We start from the raw sequence: 18,046 nt of genomic DNA on the forward strand, positions 1-18,046 counted from the left end.
CATCCAAGTTTTCCCAATAATGGGCTACATGGTGATGGTGAAGGCTCTATGAGGTTTTGTTGATTAAAATTTGTGTAAAAAAAAGTCCAAAGTTGGTATATGAGGACCAGAGTTTTTTGGAAGCTTCATGTGCATTGTTTGCAGGTTTCATTTATGCTTGTTTTTCTTTTCAAGTTTATTAACCTTTGCAACCCCAGTTTCATGATCTAATTTTTACAAGGTTAAACTGGAACATATTAAACTTATATAATTATGTTCAGCTTCACTTATAGTTACGAATCAGTCCAGACTGCTACCATGACTCCTAGCTCCCATCAGTTATACAACGGTTAATATCCTCAGTGATGTATAGATTCATATAAGTTACTTCACTAGACAATTGTAGAGGCCTCAAGTATTTCAGAGAAGTCACAGATTATATACCATGCTCACTTTTATAATATATCCAATAGTTATATCCTAGCTGCATCCTAATGGGACATTTTTTCAAGCTGGCTTCCTTCATTAGTCTGGCTGATCTTGGGTAAATCATTTAACCTCTCCAGACCTTCTATTGTGAGAATCGAGGTATAAAATCTCTAAAAACAATTCTCATCTCAAGACTGCCCTTCATTTTTCACAACTTGGGTGCCTCTTAACATTCATATTTACTTCCAAAGTGTACTCTAGACCCCTGCCTTTTTTTACAACTTAGATTGGGTATTTTAGAAGGAAACCTTCCCATCCCTTGAGACTAGAACCAACCTTCAGAAGCCTTAACCTCCCCAAAATCAAAGGTAAATCTTAAGAAAAAGGAAACTCTCCTTTCTTACCCAACCTCAAAATGCACTTTTTCTCTACTCATACCTGATGTCCCACACTCTTCAGTTTTCCTGAGATTATAATGTTTTTCTCTTCTGGACAAAACACCATTCCCTGTAAATGTTGTATTTTCTGGGGCACCTGGGTGGCTTAGTCAGTTAAGTGTCTGATCCTCGATTTCAGCTCAGGCCATGATCTCACAGTTCTTGAGTTCAAGACCCATGTCAGGTTCTGCACTGACAGTGCAGAGCCTGCTTAGGATTTTCTCTCTCCCTCTCTCTTTGCCCCTACCCTGCTCATGCATGCACGTGCTCGCTCTCTCTCTCAAAATAAATAAAAATAAATAAATAAATGTATTTTCTACTTCTAAGAAAGGAAGAAGATATTAGCCAGCTCCCATTCATGACCCAAAGGATAGGTTTTTTCCAAACTCCAACCAACTTTAATATTTTTTCTTACTAGTTTTTCCTCACTCCTGTTCTATTTAATTAAATTTCTCTTCTTTTGTTTCATTATAAAAATAATCAGCAATCACTGTAGAAAATTTGGAAATTACATAAAATTACCAAAAAGCAGGGTAAAACCAGTGTTAATCTACCTACCCACAGAGAGTCACTGACCACATTTTGACTGTTTCTTTTAGTCTTTTTTGCTTCTTTTTGTGACCTCTCATTTTATCCACCCAGTTGTCTTTCCCTATATGCCTTCACAGTCTGAGAATTCTCAACCTACCCAAACCACCAGACTAAAAGATCCAAGAACTTGAAAAGGAAATTGAGTTCTGGAATATGCACAACAGTCCCCTCTTTTTCAGACCATTTCCTCCCCAATTTTTGAAATTATAAACATTTTCAAACACATACAAGAAAGTTGAAATAAAATTAAATCCTGAATGCCTATCACCTAAGTTCAATAATTTTTAACATACTACAATTTTATTTTATCTCTATGATCTACACATACCTTTTCTCTTCTGAATTATTTGAATGTAAGGAGGCAGACCTCATGGCACTTTATCTCTAAACACTTCAGCAAGCATCTTCTAAGAATAAGACATTTTTTAGATAATGACCACACCATTACTGCCCTAAAATTTTTATTTTCCAGTGTTTATTTATGTATTTAGGAGGGGGAAGGGCAGAGAGCGAGAATCCCCATCCCCTGCGTCATTAGCCCAGAGCCCGATGGTGGCTTCATCTCATGAACCGTGAGATAATGACCTGTGTCTAAATCAAGACATGGAAGCTTAACCAACTGAGCCACTCAGCCACCCCTGCCCTTAAATCATTAAGAATAGTTTCACAATATCATCTAGTATCCAGTCCCTATTCAAATTTCCCCCATTATCCCAAGAAGGCGTTTGTTGCTTTCTTTTGAACTAAGATTCAGTCACATATTGGCATACAATAGTCTCCCCTTATCTTTAGGGAATATATTCCAAGACCCCCAGTGGATGCCTGACATTGCAGATAGTACTGAACTCTACACAGGCTGGGGTTTTTTCCTATACATACATACCTATGGTAAAGTTTAGTTTATTCACCAGGCACAGTCACAGATAAACAATAACTAATAATAAAATAGAGCAAGTATAACAATAGACTGTAATGAGAGTGTCGTGAAATGGTCTTTCTTTCTCTCAAAGAATCTTACTACACTGCACTCACCCTTCTTAGGATGTGAAACAATAAAATGCCTACGTGATGTGATGAGGTGGGGTGAATGACTAGGCACTGTGACAGAGCTTTAGGCTACTGTTGACCTTATGATCAGTCAGAGGGAGGCTCATCCGCTTCTGGAGTGCTGTGAACTGCGGGTAAATTAAACTGTGTAAAGTGAAGCCACAAATAAAGAGGGACTTTTGTACTGTATTTACTTATCTCTTCAGGATCTTTTAATCTAGAATGGTCTCTCCTCCTTTATTATTTGTTCAAATGAGCTTTACTTTTTGAAGTCAGACCATGTTTTACCACCATGTTTTAAACTTATTCCCACTTCAGAATTAGCACAATGCACTGTCTTTCACTTGTACAATTCCAATTACCTCCCCACTCAAGTTTTGACTCCAGTCTATCCAATACGTGCTGTTGATGAGATTATTTTCTTACAGAGCATCCCATGTCACCTTCAGTTTCAAGCCCAGTCATTCAGAGTCCTGCATCCACCATAGAAGCATGACTTGAACTGGGCCAATTAGAGTGAATCTCAGGATTTTTTTTTTTTTTTTTTACTTTTTTTAAATTTTTTTTTTTTTTTCATTTATTTTTAGAGAGCAATAGAGAGAATGAGCAAGAGAGGGGCAGACAGAGAGGGAGAGAGACTCTCAAGCAGACTCTGCACTGTCAGCTCAAAACCCGATGTGGGACTTGAACTCATGAACTGTGAGATCATGACCTGAGCCAAAACCAACACTCAGACACTTAACTGAATGAGCCACCCAGACGCCTATCAAGATTTTGATGGAAATGACCAGAAACTACTCTTACTGTTCTTGCTAGACTTTGAACTTGAGAGCTTTTGAGGCTAGAGGACCCACAACAAACTTGCCACCATTAGGGGAGAGACTCAAGTTGCTGTGGCTGCGCTTAGAGCCAAAGGCAGAGCAGAGAAGTAGAGAGAAATAAAGCCTGGTCATAACTGGAGGCCTGAATCTAGCTATGTAGAAGTCAGAGCTACCTCCTGGACTTTTTAGTAACGTGAGCCAATAAATTCCCCTTTCTTGGCAAGCTAGTTCACGTTGGATTTCCTGTCACTTAACCACCCAAAGAGTCCCAGCAGATACATGCTTTACAAATGCACTTTCACAATAATCACTGATTCTTAGCAACTCTTTGAACTTGAGCCTCAGAAAAGTTTAAGAACTCTTGAAATGGAATACTGTTGTATGGTGGAACTGGGATGACACATAAATTTTGTGAATCAATAGCCATTCATTTTCTGCGTGCATTCTCTTCCTGTAAATTATTCAAAAAGGTCACGCAATCACATGGTTCGAAACTCACAATACATAAAAAGGTTAACAATGTCTCTCATCTGCTCTGTTCCCAGCACCCTCCTCCCCATGGGGGGTTTCTTGGGTATATCTCCAGAATATGTCGTTTTCCATATCCCCTTTTTTACACAAAAGAATGGATATAACACACGGTGTTGCAAACTTTTCTTTAAATTAACATATATTGAAAATCTTGCTATATCAGTAACAATAACAAAAGAATACACTTACATAGTGCTTACTTTGTGTCGGGCACTGTTTCCGAATGCTTTACATAAATTAACTATTTATTTAACCATCACAACAATTCTGCTGATAGGTAGTGTTTTAAAGATGAGGAAATACAGATACAGAAAAGTAAGTAGGGGGCACCTGGGTGGCTCAATCGGTTAAGTGATCGACTCCTGGTTTTGGCTCAAGTCATGATCTGGTTTTGTGAGTTCAAGCCCTGAGCAGGGCTCAGTGCTGACAGCATGAAGCCTGCTTGGGATTTTCCCTCTCCCTCTGTCTCTGCCCCTCCCCAACTCGTGTTGTCTCTGTCTCTCTCAAAATAAATAAACTAAAAAAAGAAGAAAAAAAGAAAAAAGAAAAGAAAAGTAAGTAGTGGAGCCAGGATGTGAAACCAGGCAGTCTGACTCCAGAATTCAGGCGCTAAATCACTATTCCAAACTGACTGACAATATTGTTTAGTGAATAGAGAGCTCTTTGTTCTTTCTTTTTTCTTTTGCACTCACATAGTATTCTTTTGTGCGGATGTAACATATGGACATATATATGGGTCATTGCCAACAAGTTTCTATTTCAAAAAATTATGCAATGCATAACCTTATACACACATCATTTCATACGCAGGTATAACCTTCAGTAGATAACCAGAGCTGTAACTTCTGGGTAAAAGGGTATACACATGTGCAGTTTTGACAGATATTATCCAGCAGCTCTTCATATGAGTTATAACAATTACAACGATGTAAATTTATACTTCGCTACAGTGCCTGTGTCCCCATTGCTTTGGTATTACACGATTTTGTCGAACTTTTAGATTTTTACCAATCTAATAAACAATAAACGATAGTATCTCAGTGTCATTTTAAAAATTCTCTTTTCAGTAAAGACAAGTGAACAGATCACAGGTGTAGAGAGTTTCACAAAAGAACATCTGCAGAACCAATTTAAGAAACGGAACTCCTCCTCCCATCCACATAAAATCACTTCATTGACTTCTAACAGCACAGATTTGTTTTGCCTTTTTCAAAACTTTATGTAAATTGAGTCACATAGTATTTACTATTTTGTGTTGGCTTTTTTTGCTTAAAATGATGTTTGTGAAATTTCTCCATATTGTTGCACATAGTTTCAGCTCATTTGTCCTCATTGCTATATATGCAGTATTTCATTGTGGAAATATATCACAAATTGATTGTCTATCCTACTGTTTATGGAAATTAGGTGGTTTCCAATTTAGAGCCATTAAAAATATTCTCATACTTTTATTTGTTGAATGGAGATCCACACTTGGGCTGGATATATATCTAGGGTTGTGTTTGCTTGGTCATAGAATATGTATACATTGAGCTTTGGTAGATGCTGCCAAAGAGTTTTTCAAAATGGTTGGATCAGTTTATGCTCCCACCAGTAGTATGTGAGAGTTCCAGTTGTTCTACTTCTTTACTAACAGTTGTTAGTGTTAGTCTTTTTCTATTTTAACCATTTTTGTGGATATGTGGGTGTTTGCATTTCTCTGATAACTAACGACACTGAGTACCTTTTCTTAATGTTTATTGGCCATCACAATGTTGCTTGTCGTGAAATATCTGTTCAGTAATTTTGCCTATTTTTTCATTGTATTTTCTGTCTTTTCCTATTGACTTGCAAGAGTCCTTTATATACCTTTGATGAGAATCCTTTGCGAAATGTATTACAGTTATCTTCTACTCTGTGGATTGCCTTTTCATTCTCTCAGTGGTGTCTTTTAATGAACAGAAGTTCTTACTTTTAATATATATATATAATATATATATATACATATATTATATATATATCTCTATATATTTATATTCTATATGGATTGTGAAATTACCTAGAATAATTCATTGAAAAGACCAGTCTTTCTGTACTGCACCGAAGTATCAGCTCTGTCAAAAACCAGGTCACCATTTATATGTAAGTCTGTCTCTGAATTATATTTTATTACAGTTGTCTGTATGTCTTTCCTAGTGTGAGTATAATAATGTTGTAATTACTGTAGCTTTGTAATAGATTTTATCTATTATGAATATGCCTAGGTATGTAACTACCACAAATTTGTTCTTCATGATTACCTCATATATTTTCATATAAATTAAAATTTTTTTTAACGTTTATTCATTTTTAAGAGACAGAGGGAGACCGAGGGTGAGCAGGGGAGGGACAGAGAGAGAGGGAGACACAGAATCCAAAGCAGGCTCCAGGCTCTGAGCTGTCAGCACAGAGCCCGACACCCGACATGGGTTTGAACTCACAGATGGTGAGATCATGTCTTGAGCTGAAGTTGGCCACTTCACTGACTGAGCCAACCAGGCGCCCCATTTTCATACAAATTTTAGAGTGAGCTTGTGAATTTCCACAAAAAATGTGACTTTTTAAAAAAAAAGATTAGAATTGCGCTGAACTCATGAGTGCAAATAGAGTTGATATCTTTAAAATATTTATTTAATATTTAATATAATGTTTTATAGTTTCATCTAGAGCTTTTGTATATCTTTTACTAGATTTATTGGTGGTTATTTTATGGGTTTGATGCTATTATAAATAATACTTTTTTTTTTTTTTAATGTTCATTTATTTTTGAGACAGAAAAAGACAGAGCATGAGCAGTGGAGGGGCAGAGAGAGAGGGAGACACAAAGTCCAAAGTAGGCTCCAGGCTCTGAACTGTCAGCACAGAGACTGATGCAGGGCTTGAACCCACAAACCGTAAGTTCATGATCTGAGCCGAAGTCAGACACTTAAACCGACTGAGACACCCAGGCACTCCAACACTGTGTTTTTAAGTCCAATTTTTATTTATTTGAAGCTTGAACATAAAAATATAATTGATTTTTAGAGTATTATCCTTGTGTCAGTGATCTTGATTAATTTATATATTAATTCTAATAGTTTGTCCATTCATCAGTAAATGGACATTTGTGCTCTTTCCATAGTTTGGCTATTGCTGATAGTGCTGCTATAAACATCAGGGTGCTTGTGCCCCTTCGAATCAGCATTTTTGCATCCTTTGGGTAAATACCTCGTAGTGCAATTACTGGATCATAGGGTAGTTCTACTTTTAACTTTTTGAAGAACTTTTGTACTGTTTTCCAGAGTGGCTGCGCCAGTTTACATTCCCACTAATCGTGTAAGACGGTTCCCCTTACACATCCTTGCCAACATCTGTTGTTTCTGAGCTGTTAATTTCAGCTATTTTGACAGATGTGAGGTGGTATCTCATTGTAGTTTTGATTTGTATTTCTCTAATGATGAGTGATGTTGAGCATCTTTTTATGTGTCTGTTGGTCGTCTGGATGTCCCTTGGAAAAAAATGTCTATTCGTTTCTTCTGCCCATTTCTTCACTGGATTGTTTATTTATTTATTTTGGTGGGGGGTGTTGAGACTTATAAGTTCCTTATAGATTTTGGATACTAACCCATTATCACATACGTTATTTCTTCTTACCTTCCATATATCTTCTTACCTTCCATAGCCTGCTTTTAGTTTTCTTGATTGTTTCCTTTGCTGTCCACAAGAGTTTTATCTTGATGAGGTCACAATAATTCATTTTGCTTTTGTTTCCCTTGGCTCCAGAGATGTGTCTAGTTAAGAAGTTGCTATGGTTGAGGTCAAAGAGGTTGCCGACTACATTCTCCTTTAGGATTTTGATGGTTTCCTGTCTCACATTTAGGTTTTGTTTTTTTTTTTTTAATTTTTTTTAATTAATGTTTTTTATTTATTTTTGAGACAGAGAGAGACAGAGGGGGGGGGGGGGGGGAGGGAAGGCCGAGAGAGAGGGAGACACAGAATCCAAAGCAGGCTCCAGGCTCTGAGCTGACAGCACAGAGCCCGATGCGGGGCTCAAACCCATGAACCATGAGATCATGACCTGAGCCGAAGTCGATGCTTAACCAACTGAGCCACCCAGGCGCCCCTCACATTTAGGTTTTTCATCCATTTTGAATTTATATTTGTGTATAGTGTAAGAAAGTGGTCCAGTTTCATTCTTTTGCAGGTCGCTGTCTAGTTTTTGCAATAGCATTTATGTTGAAGAGACTGGTTTTTTTTTTCCATTGGATATTCTTTCCTGCTTTATTGAAGATTATCGCCTATAGAACCATATAGTTGTAGGTCCATTTCTGGGTTTCTATTCTGTTCCATTGAACTATGTATCTATTTTTGTGCCAGTACCATACTGTCTTGATGATTACAGCTTTGTAAATGGAACAAAGCTTGACATCTGAAATCGTGATGCCTCCAGCTTTGTTTTTCTTTTTCAAAATTGTTTTGGCTATTCGGGGTCTTTTGTGGTTCCATACAAATTTTAGGATTGTTTGTTCTAGCTCTGTGAAAAATGCTTGTGGTATTTTGATAGGGATTACATTAATGTGTAGATTGCTTTGGGTAGTATGGACATTTTAACAATTTTGTTCTTCCAATTCTTCCAACCCATAAGCATGGAATATTTTTCCATTTCTTTCTATCCTCTTCAATTTCTTTCATAAGTGTTCTACAGTTTTCAGAGTATAGATCTTTTACCTCTTTGGTTAGGTTTATTCCTAGGTATCTTATGTTTTTTGGTGCAATTGTAAATGGGATCGATTCTATGATTTCTCTTTCTGCTTCTTCATTATTGGTCTATAGAAATGCAACAGATTTCTGTACATTGATTTTATATCCTGCAACTTTGCTGAATTCGTATATCAGTTCTAGCAATTATTTTGGTGGAGTCTTTGAGGTTTTCTACATACAGTATCATGTCATCTGTGAATAGTGTAAGTTTGACTTCCTCCTTGCCGATTTGGATGCCTCTCATTTCTTTTTGTGTCTGATTGCTGAAACTAGGACTTCCAATACTATGTTAAATAGCAATGGTGTAGTGTATACATACAGTGGAATATTACTCGGCCATCAGAAAGAATGAAATCTTGTCATTTGCAATGACGAGGATGAAACTAGAATGCATTATGCTAAGTGAAATAATTCAGTCAGGGAAAGACAGATATATGTTTTCACTCATATGTTGAAATCGAGAAACTTAAGAGAAGACCTGGGGGAAGAGAAAGAAAAAAAAAATAGTTACAGAGAGGGAGGGAAACCATAAGAGACTTTTAAATACAGAGAACAAACTGAAGGTGGAAGGGAGTGGGGGAGTGGGGGGTGGGGGCCAGGGAAATGGGTGATGGGCCTTGAGGGGGGCACTTGTCAGGATGCGCATTGTCTGTTGTATGTAAGTGATGAATCACAGGAATCTACTCCCGAAGCCAAGAGCATACTGTATGCACTGTATGTTAGCTAACTTGACAATAAATTATATATTAAAAAAAAATTTTTTTTAGGGTTTCTCAGCCAGTTTAGTGTCTGACTTCAGCTCACAGTTTGTGAGTTTGAGCCCTGCATTGGGCTCACTGCTGACAGCCCAGGGTCCAATTAGGATCCTCTGTTCCCCTCTCTCTGCCCTCCCTGTTCAGAGTCTCTCTCTCTCTCAAAAAAAAATAAAATAAATAAAATTCAAAAACATTTAAAGACCTTTTTGCCATGCAAAAGGCATGACACATGACCAACTGGAAGAAAATATCACCAATAATGGATAAATATTCATGACAACAAACACATCTCAAATCTAATAGCATATAGTGGGGTGACACCAATTAGGGAAACCCTGTGGGCAAGCACGAACATAGTAGCATTCACTACCTAGCTCCCATTCATTTTAGGATTTAATAGTGCAGTCTTAAGGGCAGAAAGGTAGGAAATGATTAACTGTATTTAGATAGACTCTACCAATTGTCAGAGGTTTCAAACCTCATGTGCATAGGAATTTCTGTCAAATCTATAAAAACAAAACATGTACACTATATCCTATGAAATATAAAGAGATTTCAAGAATATTTTTAACTCTGAAATTTTCCCTCCCCATACTGTTTAAAAAAAAAAAGTCCCAACATCCTATTGGAATTCCATTTTTACACTGATTTTAGAACCTAACCCCCACAGATAATATGACTCCTCTGTCTGGCAAAGATGAGATTTTAGATACTGGAAACAGAGTAATTTCATCTGTGTAGAAAAGCTCCATGAACTTCTATTTAACTACCCATCGGCTCTCTCGTCCTTTCTTTGAAATACTTACTGCAAGAAATGTTTGTTGATTTCATACGACTATACAAGTTCCTGCTTAACAGTGTTTATTAGAGTCAGAGCTTCACTGTTAGAATCATCAACAACTACGCCAGACCTACTCAAAGTCCAAGGATAACCAGAATAAGAAAATAAGACACCTTTAGAATGTGATTGATGAATGGAATACTATTGCCTAACCATGAGAAGGAAATTATAATAATTTCAGGCCATCTTCTATAATAGCTTAGGGAAACAATCAAAAGAGGCCCAATGGGAAGGTAAAGGAATAAAAATACCAGAAAGACTGGCATGGTAACCCATAATGCAGTCCTTCTAGAGGACATGTTACTCCTTGCCGTATCTCCTTCCTGCCATGTACCACCTTCGACTGCAAGTGTGGGAGACAATTCCTGGCAGGCTAAAAGCTTCTCTCTTCAAGAGCTCACTGTCAAGTCTTTCAACTTTTCTGTCTCAAGGTTTTTCCAAAGCTTCAGTACATCACTCCTTGTACACATACAGCTGGAAGTATGCTCCAGAGGGCATTTCTAAACCAAAGAAGGACTGGAGTTGGTGAATGAATGGTCCCACTGCATCCCACTATCCTTCAGAAGCGCATTTTACAGGGCTCTTCAGAGGTTCCCCAGCAGGGTTGAGCCCTACTTGTCCACAACGGCAACTAGCTGGATATTGGCTTTTCCTTCTTTCCCACTATACTGTGCATTTTTGTTCTGACTTTCTGGGATCATCCCCAAATAAGCTGTTGCACCCCAGTTTTTGACTCAGTCTTTGCCTTTAGGAACCCAAAGCAAGAAAGTCCTACTACTTTTCTCTGGTAAAAAAAAGGAACAGGATCAACGAAGAGGCAGGTTGAAGTTTCAGACTCCACTGGGCCTGCTTGAGAAAACAGATCAGGAGGAAGTGGAAAAGCGGGGAGGAGCACTTCACTTCACCTAAGGCCTGCTGGAATCAGGAGGCCTTCTTTCTCCGTACCACAACATTCTTCCCTCTTTTTCTTTTTTTTGGAGCGAGAAGGTAGCCTAAAGACAGAGACCAGTTGAACAGCTTCATTATCACTTTATTCCCCATGAAACACAATGTCATGCAATGGCCAGGTATGGCCACCAGTGCTTTGAACTCTTTAATACAATTGGGATTATCTGGTGGTCCAACCAGTACTAGATTCCAAAAGAAAGATGTTTCCCTTGGGGAGGAATGAGATAGAGACATAGGGCTTTGTCCACCATTGGAAGCCAAGCACCTGTAGAGTTTCCAGAAAAACTCTCTCCATAAAGGGCCAGGGAAGGAAAAAGGTTGTCCTGACTGCCTTCATTACCTTCCTGAGGGCAAAATTATAACCCATAGTGACATCAATTATAATTTTCTTTCAATAACTTTTATTGGTGTTCATGGGTCAGATTTCTTCCTAGAGTTATTTATAGTGACATATATTTCAAAAGAACAAGAAAGCAGTAGTTCTAAAAGAGGCACTGAAGAGAATATTTGCAGGTGTATTACGTTTTCCCTTGGGGAAGATGAGTGGCCTATTTTTCTGAAAGAAGCACAGAGGCCTTGGCAGTGTCTGTCTTGAGAATGGTGGGCAGTAGTAATCCTATTCACTTTCCATGAGAAGGAAAAAATTAGCTTTCAACATGTCAGACCCAGCTAGAGAGATTTTACCAAGAATGTCTCATAACATGCTGTCACTGAAGTAGCACAAATTACCCAAAGCCTAGAAAGTGCAAAATGGGAAGAAAAAAGTAAGATTTTAGGTATGAGCCAAGACTGCAAGATTTATCAGTGTTCACTGGACCTTGAAGTCATGAGTTTTGGAAGCGTTACTAACTGTAGCTTTAGTTCAGTCCAGGGGAGACATGCAGAAAGTGCTGGAAACCTCAGGGAGGCAGGATTCACAGGCAGAAGAAATTTCCAAGGGGGGAGACAGCTATTGTCGTACAGAGTTAAAATAGCATAGAGAACCTGCTAGGTATTTAAAAATGCACAGGAAAAAGCAGGGGGTCTGGATAATGAGAAAATCAAGACAACTGTTTAGAAAAATGCTGTATCGCATTCATTCATTTAGGTGTCACAGGTGCTGAAGAGAGAGCAATGAATAAGACCATTGAGACCCTTTATTCTTTTTTTACCTTTTTGTTTAGTTATTTTGAGAGAGAGAGACAGAGGGAGCATGCGCGCAAGAGAGCATGAGAGCACGTGTACGCGAGCAGGGGAGGGGCAGAGAGAGAGAATCCCAAGCAGGCGCCGCTGTTGAGCCTGAGGGAGCACCGGCCTCACCCCAGGAACTGTGAGATCATGGCCCCAGCAGAGATCACGAGTCCAATGCTTAACTGACTGAGCCACCTAAGTGTCCAAGGCCCTTTGATTTAAAAAGAGAGCCCACTTGGCTAGTTTACCGGATTGCTTCTTTACACTGGACCATTTGTAGCAGTATTCCTTTCTGGTGGATTTAGCTAAAAGTCAACTCTATGTGTTAACGAGAGTTCCATCGACATTTTAAGCTCATGTTTATAAAACATCTTTGATTTTAGGTTTATGTCCTTTCCTTTGCCCCCATATTCTTGATAGTAAAAATTGTTTCCTGTTTTTGAGTTAAGTGGTCAGTAACTGTATCGGACCCTCATTGTGCGCTCACCCTGTATGGGGACAACAAGAAAGACAGAGAAGTGGGAGCCTTTCTTCAGGTTTGATCTGGGCACAATGCTGGTGAAAATGATTATATTCCCCAACTCCTTTGTTGCTAGATAAGGCCTTCTGGTCATTGAGATAAAAACTGAAAAGAGAGCTGACTCAGTTGGGAAGGGCTCTTTTTTGCCCTCTTGTTTTTTATTCTGCTCCTTCCAGAAGGATGAAAATGCAGATATGAAGGCTGGAGCTCTAGCTGCCTTCTTGGACTTCAAAGTGACTGTGAGGGTGGAAGACAGGCTAAGGTGGTGGAGCAGACAGATAGAAGGGTCCTTGGAAGCATCCTGGGCTGCCATGCTAATCCTAGACTACTTATCTTCAGTTTCCTTTACCCAAAAAAGAAAGGGATGCTTATTTTGTTTAAACCAATATTTAAAAATATTTGTTAAATATTTTAGTTTAAGTTCTCTGTTACTTGTAACCAAATTTATTACAGGTGTGTAGCCCTGGGCACTTTGCTCTTTGGCAATTTATGGGGTTGCTCAGAAAAGCTGAGGTGGGCCTCTTTGGGCCATTATCCTTCTTTGTTTTGTTTCACACTTGCCTCGTGTGATCTTATCTACATCCTTGCAAGCTCTTCCTCTTTCCCCCTCACTCTTACAATCTTCTGCTGTCTCTCAACTGGGAGCCATACAAAGCTGGAAGGAGAAGATGGCATTGGAAAGATGATGGTAAACAGGAGAAAGTTGTTGGGACATGACAAGTGAATTGGATACAGCCTTTGTCATCAACAGCACACTCCACTCTTATCAACTGAGACCAGTACCAGGTTTGTTAATGAGGGAGAAAAAATAGTGCTCATATTTCAGTCAAAATTCGTTCTTCCTTCCCTCCTTCATTTCACCTCCTTTCTTGGTCTTTCATTGGCTTGTGAACCAGCCACCTTGGCCAAGAATCCCTAAGAATCTCAGGGATACACGACGCTCACTCTGATTATAGATAGGTTGTTTCTACATTGTGTGAGGATTCTTTTTTCCTGAGGAGAGTAAATTCCTTTAAAAGAAAAAAAAATTATTCCAATACAGTTCATATCTACTCCCAACAGATTCTGCAAAGCTGGGGGTGGGGGTGGGGGGAAAGCCTAAGAAGAGGAATGGGGGAACTGTGAAGAAGAAAACAAACAAAAACACAGTTAAACAGTGAAAACAGGCTCGGTGGGCAGAAGACATGTTGAATTGTGTGCACCCTTTCCTGTGGAGATCTTTTTCGGGACTGCAAGAGAGGCTCCTGCTGTGGGGTGCAGCTCTAGGAAGTTTTAGGCATGAACAAGAAGCAGAATTTTAAGTTTTTCTGCTGAACAAAAGTAGCAAAAGAAGAGAAGTAGCTGAGACTTTTAGCCCCTGTGAGATGTCACCTTGGGTGACAGAAACTTGGGATTTTCTGCCAACCTGCTTATGACTGCCCCACCTTTTAAATCTCTTATATTCCACAGTACTTTAATGTTTCTGCTTAAGTAGGGGCACCTGGGTGGCTCAGTCAGTTAAGCATCTGACTGCAGCTCAGGTCATGATTTTGTGGTTCAAGAGTTCGAGTCCTCCATGGGGCTCTGTGCTGACAACTTGGAGCCCGGAGCCTGCTTCGGATTCTGTGTCTCCCTCTCTCTCTGCCTCTCGCCTGCTCGTGCTCTCTCTCTCTCTCAAATATAAATAAACATTAAAAAAAAAATCTCTGCTTAATTAAACTTTCTGCTCCTGATCCATGTCAACCTCCATTCTTATTCTCACTTAGCTGAAATAGCCTTTCTTCAAACCATTTCCTTCCCTTGTTCAGAATGTACTGCATCCAAACTCCATGCCCTACCTCTTTCTCACTGGACCCTCTGCATATTTCACTCAGAACACTGACTCTATTTTCTGGAAAGGTTCAGTTTGTGTCTGTTTTCTTATTGAACTCTGTACCTTGGATGCCTACCCCTTTGCCTAGCATAGAGACCCTTGTGTTGAGTATTTCTTGATCTTGGACAGGAGAGATAATCAATCATATTATCTGTCAAAGTTAAGTGGCCAATTATCACTTGCAAGGTACTAGTTAAAACACTATCCCTAAAATTAAAAAAAAAAAAAAAAAGAGTATGTAAGAGAGAGAAAACTGCCTGAGGTTTGAAGATATAACTTTGAAAGCAGCTGAGAACAGTGAATGGGAAATAAATAAGTAAATAAAAATGATTTTTCGTTGAGATTATGAAATATTTTTTGCAATGGAGTGTCAGAAGCTTAGGCAATCACAACATGTGCTAATACAAAGCAGTACATATTATGTTGGTGCATAAAGCTAGCATCGTGGAGTTGTTTAGAGCATCCACTTGGGAGCCAAATTTCAAACTTTGTATTCTAGTTCCACCACTTCCAAGCTGCATGAACTTAGGCCAGGTGCTTAATCTTTCTGTTTCTGTAGCTTCATCCCTTGTGAAACGCAGATTCTACACATCTTTCTCATAGGACTGTTATGAGAATTAAAGGAGTTAATATCAATAAAGCACTTAGAAAAGTGTCTGGTACATAGAAAGAGTTATTTAAGTACTTATTCTTCTTATTTTTGTTGTTGTTATAATTCTCTGACTTAATGCATGACCCATGACAATAAAAAGAGGGAAAAGTGAAGCTTGGAGGTCTAACACAGTTACATAGATAAATGCTAAGGGTAATATGGATTGAGATGGTAATTTGTACCAGGGCACCTGGGTGGCTCAGTCGGTTAAGTGTCTGACTCTCAATCTCAGTTTCAGGTCTGGATCTCAGGGTCTTGAGTTCAAGATCGCAATATGGGCCATCCATTACTTTAAAAGAGGCTCTTAAAATTATACTTTAGTTTTTAATTTTTTTTTTTTTAAGTAGGCTTCATGCCCAACATGGAGCCCAACGTGGGGTTGAGCTCATGATCTTGAGATCAAGACCTGAGCAAAGATCAGGAGTTGGACACTTAACTGACTGAGCCACCCAGGTGCCCCAAAATTATACTTTAATAAACTCCTCGCTCTGAGAGTATACCCACAAGAAAAGAAGGCACATAGATTCCCTTGACCCCATCTCCCACTTTCGCCTTCTCTCTTGTGTCCATGCCAAATTTTGTGATTTATCATTAAGTACAAATAACGAGTTAAGTGCAATAAAAGATTCTTTTGAAATACATTTTGGAACCCATATAGAAGTTGTTTTAAGTACATAAAACCAGACAATTAGCTTTTTGTTTGCTTTTGAACCCATATATTCATTGGAATTCTCAATTAAGCAGAATTTGGGAACAAAACTTTCCAAATCTTGATCTAAAGCCTTTTGTGAAAACAGCTTCATAATCTTCCCTTGATTTTATATTAGTATTTCTATTATCTGTAACTTTTAATTCTGAAATATCTGACCTTTTAGGCTTCTAGGGACATTGAAAGTGTGAGTTTCTCAGCTATCAGTACTTACAGATTTTCCTCCCTCCCTCCTTTCCTTCCTTCCTTCTTACCTTCCTTCCTTCACTTCTTCTCCTCCTCCTGCTTTTTCTTCTTCCTCTTCCACTCCTTCCTCTTTTTCTTCTTTTCTCCTTCTCCTTCCTTTTGATAAGACTTAGAATATTTCAATCTTTGTTTTGTTCACTACAGTCTTCTTCACTGTGAAAACTGTTTCCTTCCACTATAATTAATTCAATAAATATTTAATAACCATCTATTCTGTGAAGGGATATAAGGTTCATAAAGGCAATCTCCATGTCCATCATGTTTGTCACTGTGATTCAGATGCCAACTATGGCATGTTGCATATAATGGGCCACCCAAAAATATATGGTAAAGAGATGTGAATAAAGGTCATATACTGAAGCAGTGGAGTGTAGAAGAACAAGCATAAACTTTAGATGTGGGCTCCAATCCCATTTTTCCTAATTATTATCTGTGGTCTACAGTAAGTTGCTTAACTTTTTTTTTTTTTTTTTGTAAATGGAGATAATACCTATTTTACAAGGATTATGGAAACTTAGCAAGATGATAGTTTATTAAAACTCCTACTGAGTGTTTAGTATGTTCCAGGGACTGTGTTTTAAATATAGGACTTTAAAAATTCAGTGGATTATAATTCCTGTTTCTAAGAAATTTCCACATAATAAGACAAGTCACAGAATATTATGGAAATATGAGTGTTCAAAGTAGGGAGAAATGACATGTGCTTGAAGGTATCAGGAAAGGAGGTGGCATATGAAATGGTCCTTAAACGATAGGATTTCAACAATTAAAATGGGTAGGTATATCCAGATTAAATAAAGAGAACATAAGCAGAGAGGTATAAAGCAACCGAGTGTGACCGAAAAAAGGCCAGTTACTCTTGACTGAAACGTAGGGTTGATACAGGTAAGTGGGGAGAGATATACAAGAAATGTAGGGTGGGACCGTATTTGTGGTGTCAGGTTCTTTAATCCAGTAGACAATGAGCAACTCCAGAGGGGCAGTCCTATGGAATAACAGGATCGTAAGGTGCCTAAGAGTGGAGTTACACTATTTCATCTAAGAGATAATAAAGGCCTGCAGCGAGAGGAGGATAGAGAGAATGCAGAAGACACAGTTGAGGCATATTTCAGAACTGACAGTGGTGTGTGACCAGCGCTCCACACAGAAGCACTGTGCAGGGGCAGGGAGGGACCCCAGTGACTGGAGCTATTTACACAGATGGGTAAATCGCAGGAAGGTGCTTCTTTTAGATTTCCAATATGGGTCATCTTGAGGTTTGGGCTGCATCTCGCTGCCACCTTCTCTTTTTCCAGCCTCATCTCCACTTCCTTCCATCTCTCTATCCACTAAGTAATTGGGCTTTCTATCCTCAACCTGACCCTGCGTTTATTGTCACCCTCCAATTCTGCTTCTCACTGGTGTTTCCTATAGTACTCTCACAGCCGGGATGGCAACAGGTCAGGTCCGGGCCCGTAGGACACTCCACCCGCCAGATCCCCTATCGCCTTCGCCTGAGCACCTACCATGCTTGCGCCCCCAGGGCTCTTGGGCCAATAGGCAGGCCCTAGTTCTGGGACTCGACTAGCTATTGGTTGGCCGAGCCATGGTGAGAGATGGTGCGGTGCCTGTTGTCCGCAGCAGTGAGAGCTGTGGGAGGTTGTTAAGGCGACCGTTCGTGACGTAGCGCCGTGAGGCCCAGCAGCCCCCAGATGATTGGCTAGACGATCGGACGATCCTCTCTCATTGGTCGCAGGCTCAGCCGGCTCCGAGTGTGCGTA

General features: G+C 39.2%; 1 long non-coding RNA gene across 4 annotated transcripts in view; it reads right to left on the minus strand.

Moving 5' to 3' along the window:
• The window catches only part of LOC125935755 (uncharacterized), a 41,684-nt gene extending 23,678 nt beyond the window's left edge, over nt 1–18,006 (minus strand). The window contains exons 1-3 of one of the 4 annotated variants that reach the window (XR_007461776.1): nt 17,792–17,981; nt 16,295–16,461; nt 12,090–13,837 (exon numbers count right to left, since the gene is read on the minus strand). This is a non-coding gene — a long non-coding RNA (uncharacterized LOC125935755). Of the gene's footprint in view, nt 1–12,089; nt 13,838–14,935; nt 15,285–16,294; nt 16,462–17,791 lie in introns of those variants that run through there. The other 3 variants (XR_007461775.1, XR_007461777.1, XR_007461774.1) reach the window with 3 other exon arrangements.
• Between the last annotated feature and the right edge of the window lie 40 nt (nt 18,007–18,046).

This window comes from Panthera uncia (assembly GCF_023721935.1).
Source record: "Panthera uncia isolate 11264 chromosome A1 unlocalized genomic scaffold, Puncia_PCG_1.0 HiC_scaffold_17, whole genome shotgun sequence".
Taxonomy (NCBI): Eukaryota; Metazoa; Chordata; class Mammalia; order Carnivora; family Felidae; genus Panthera; species Panthera uncia.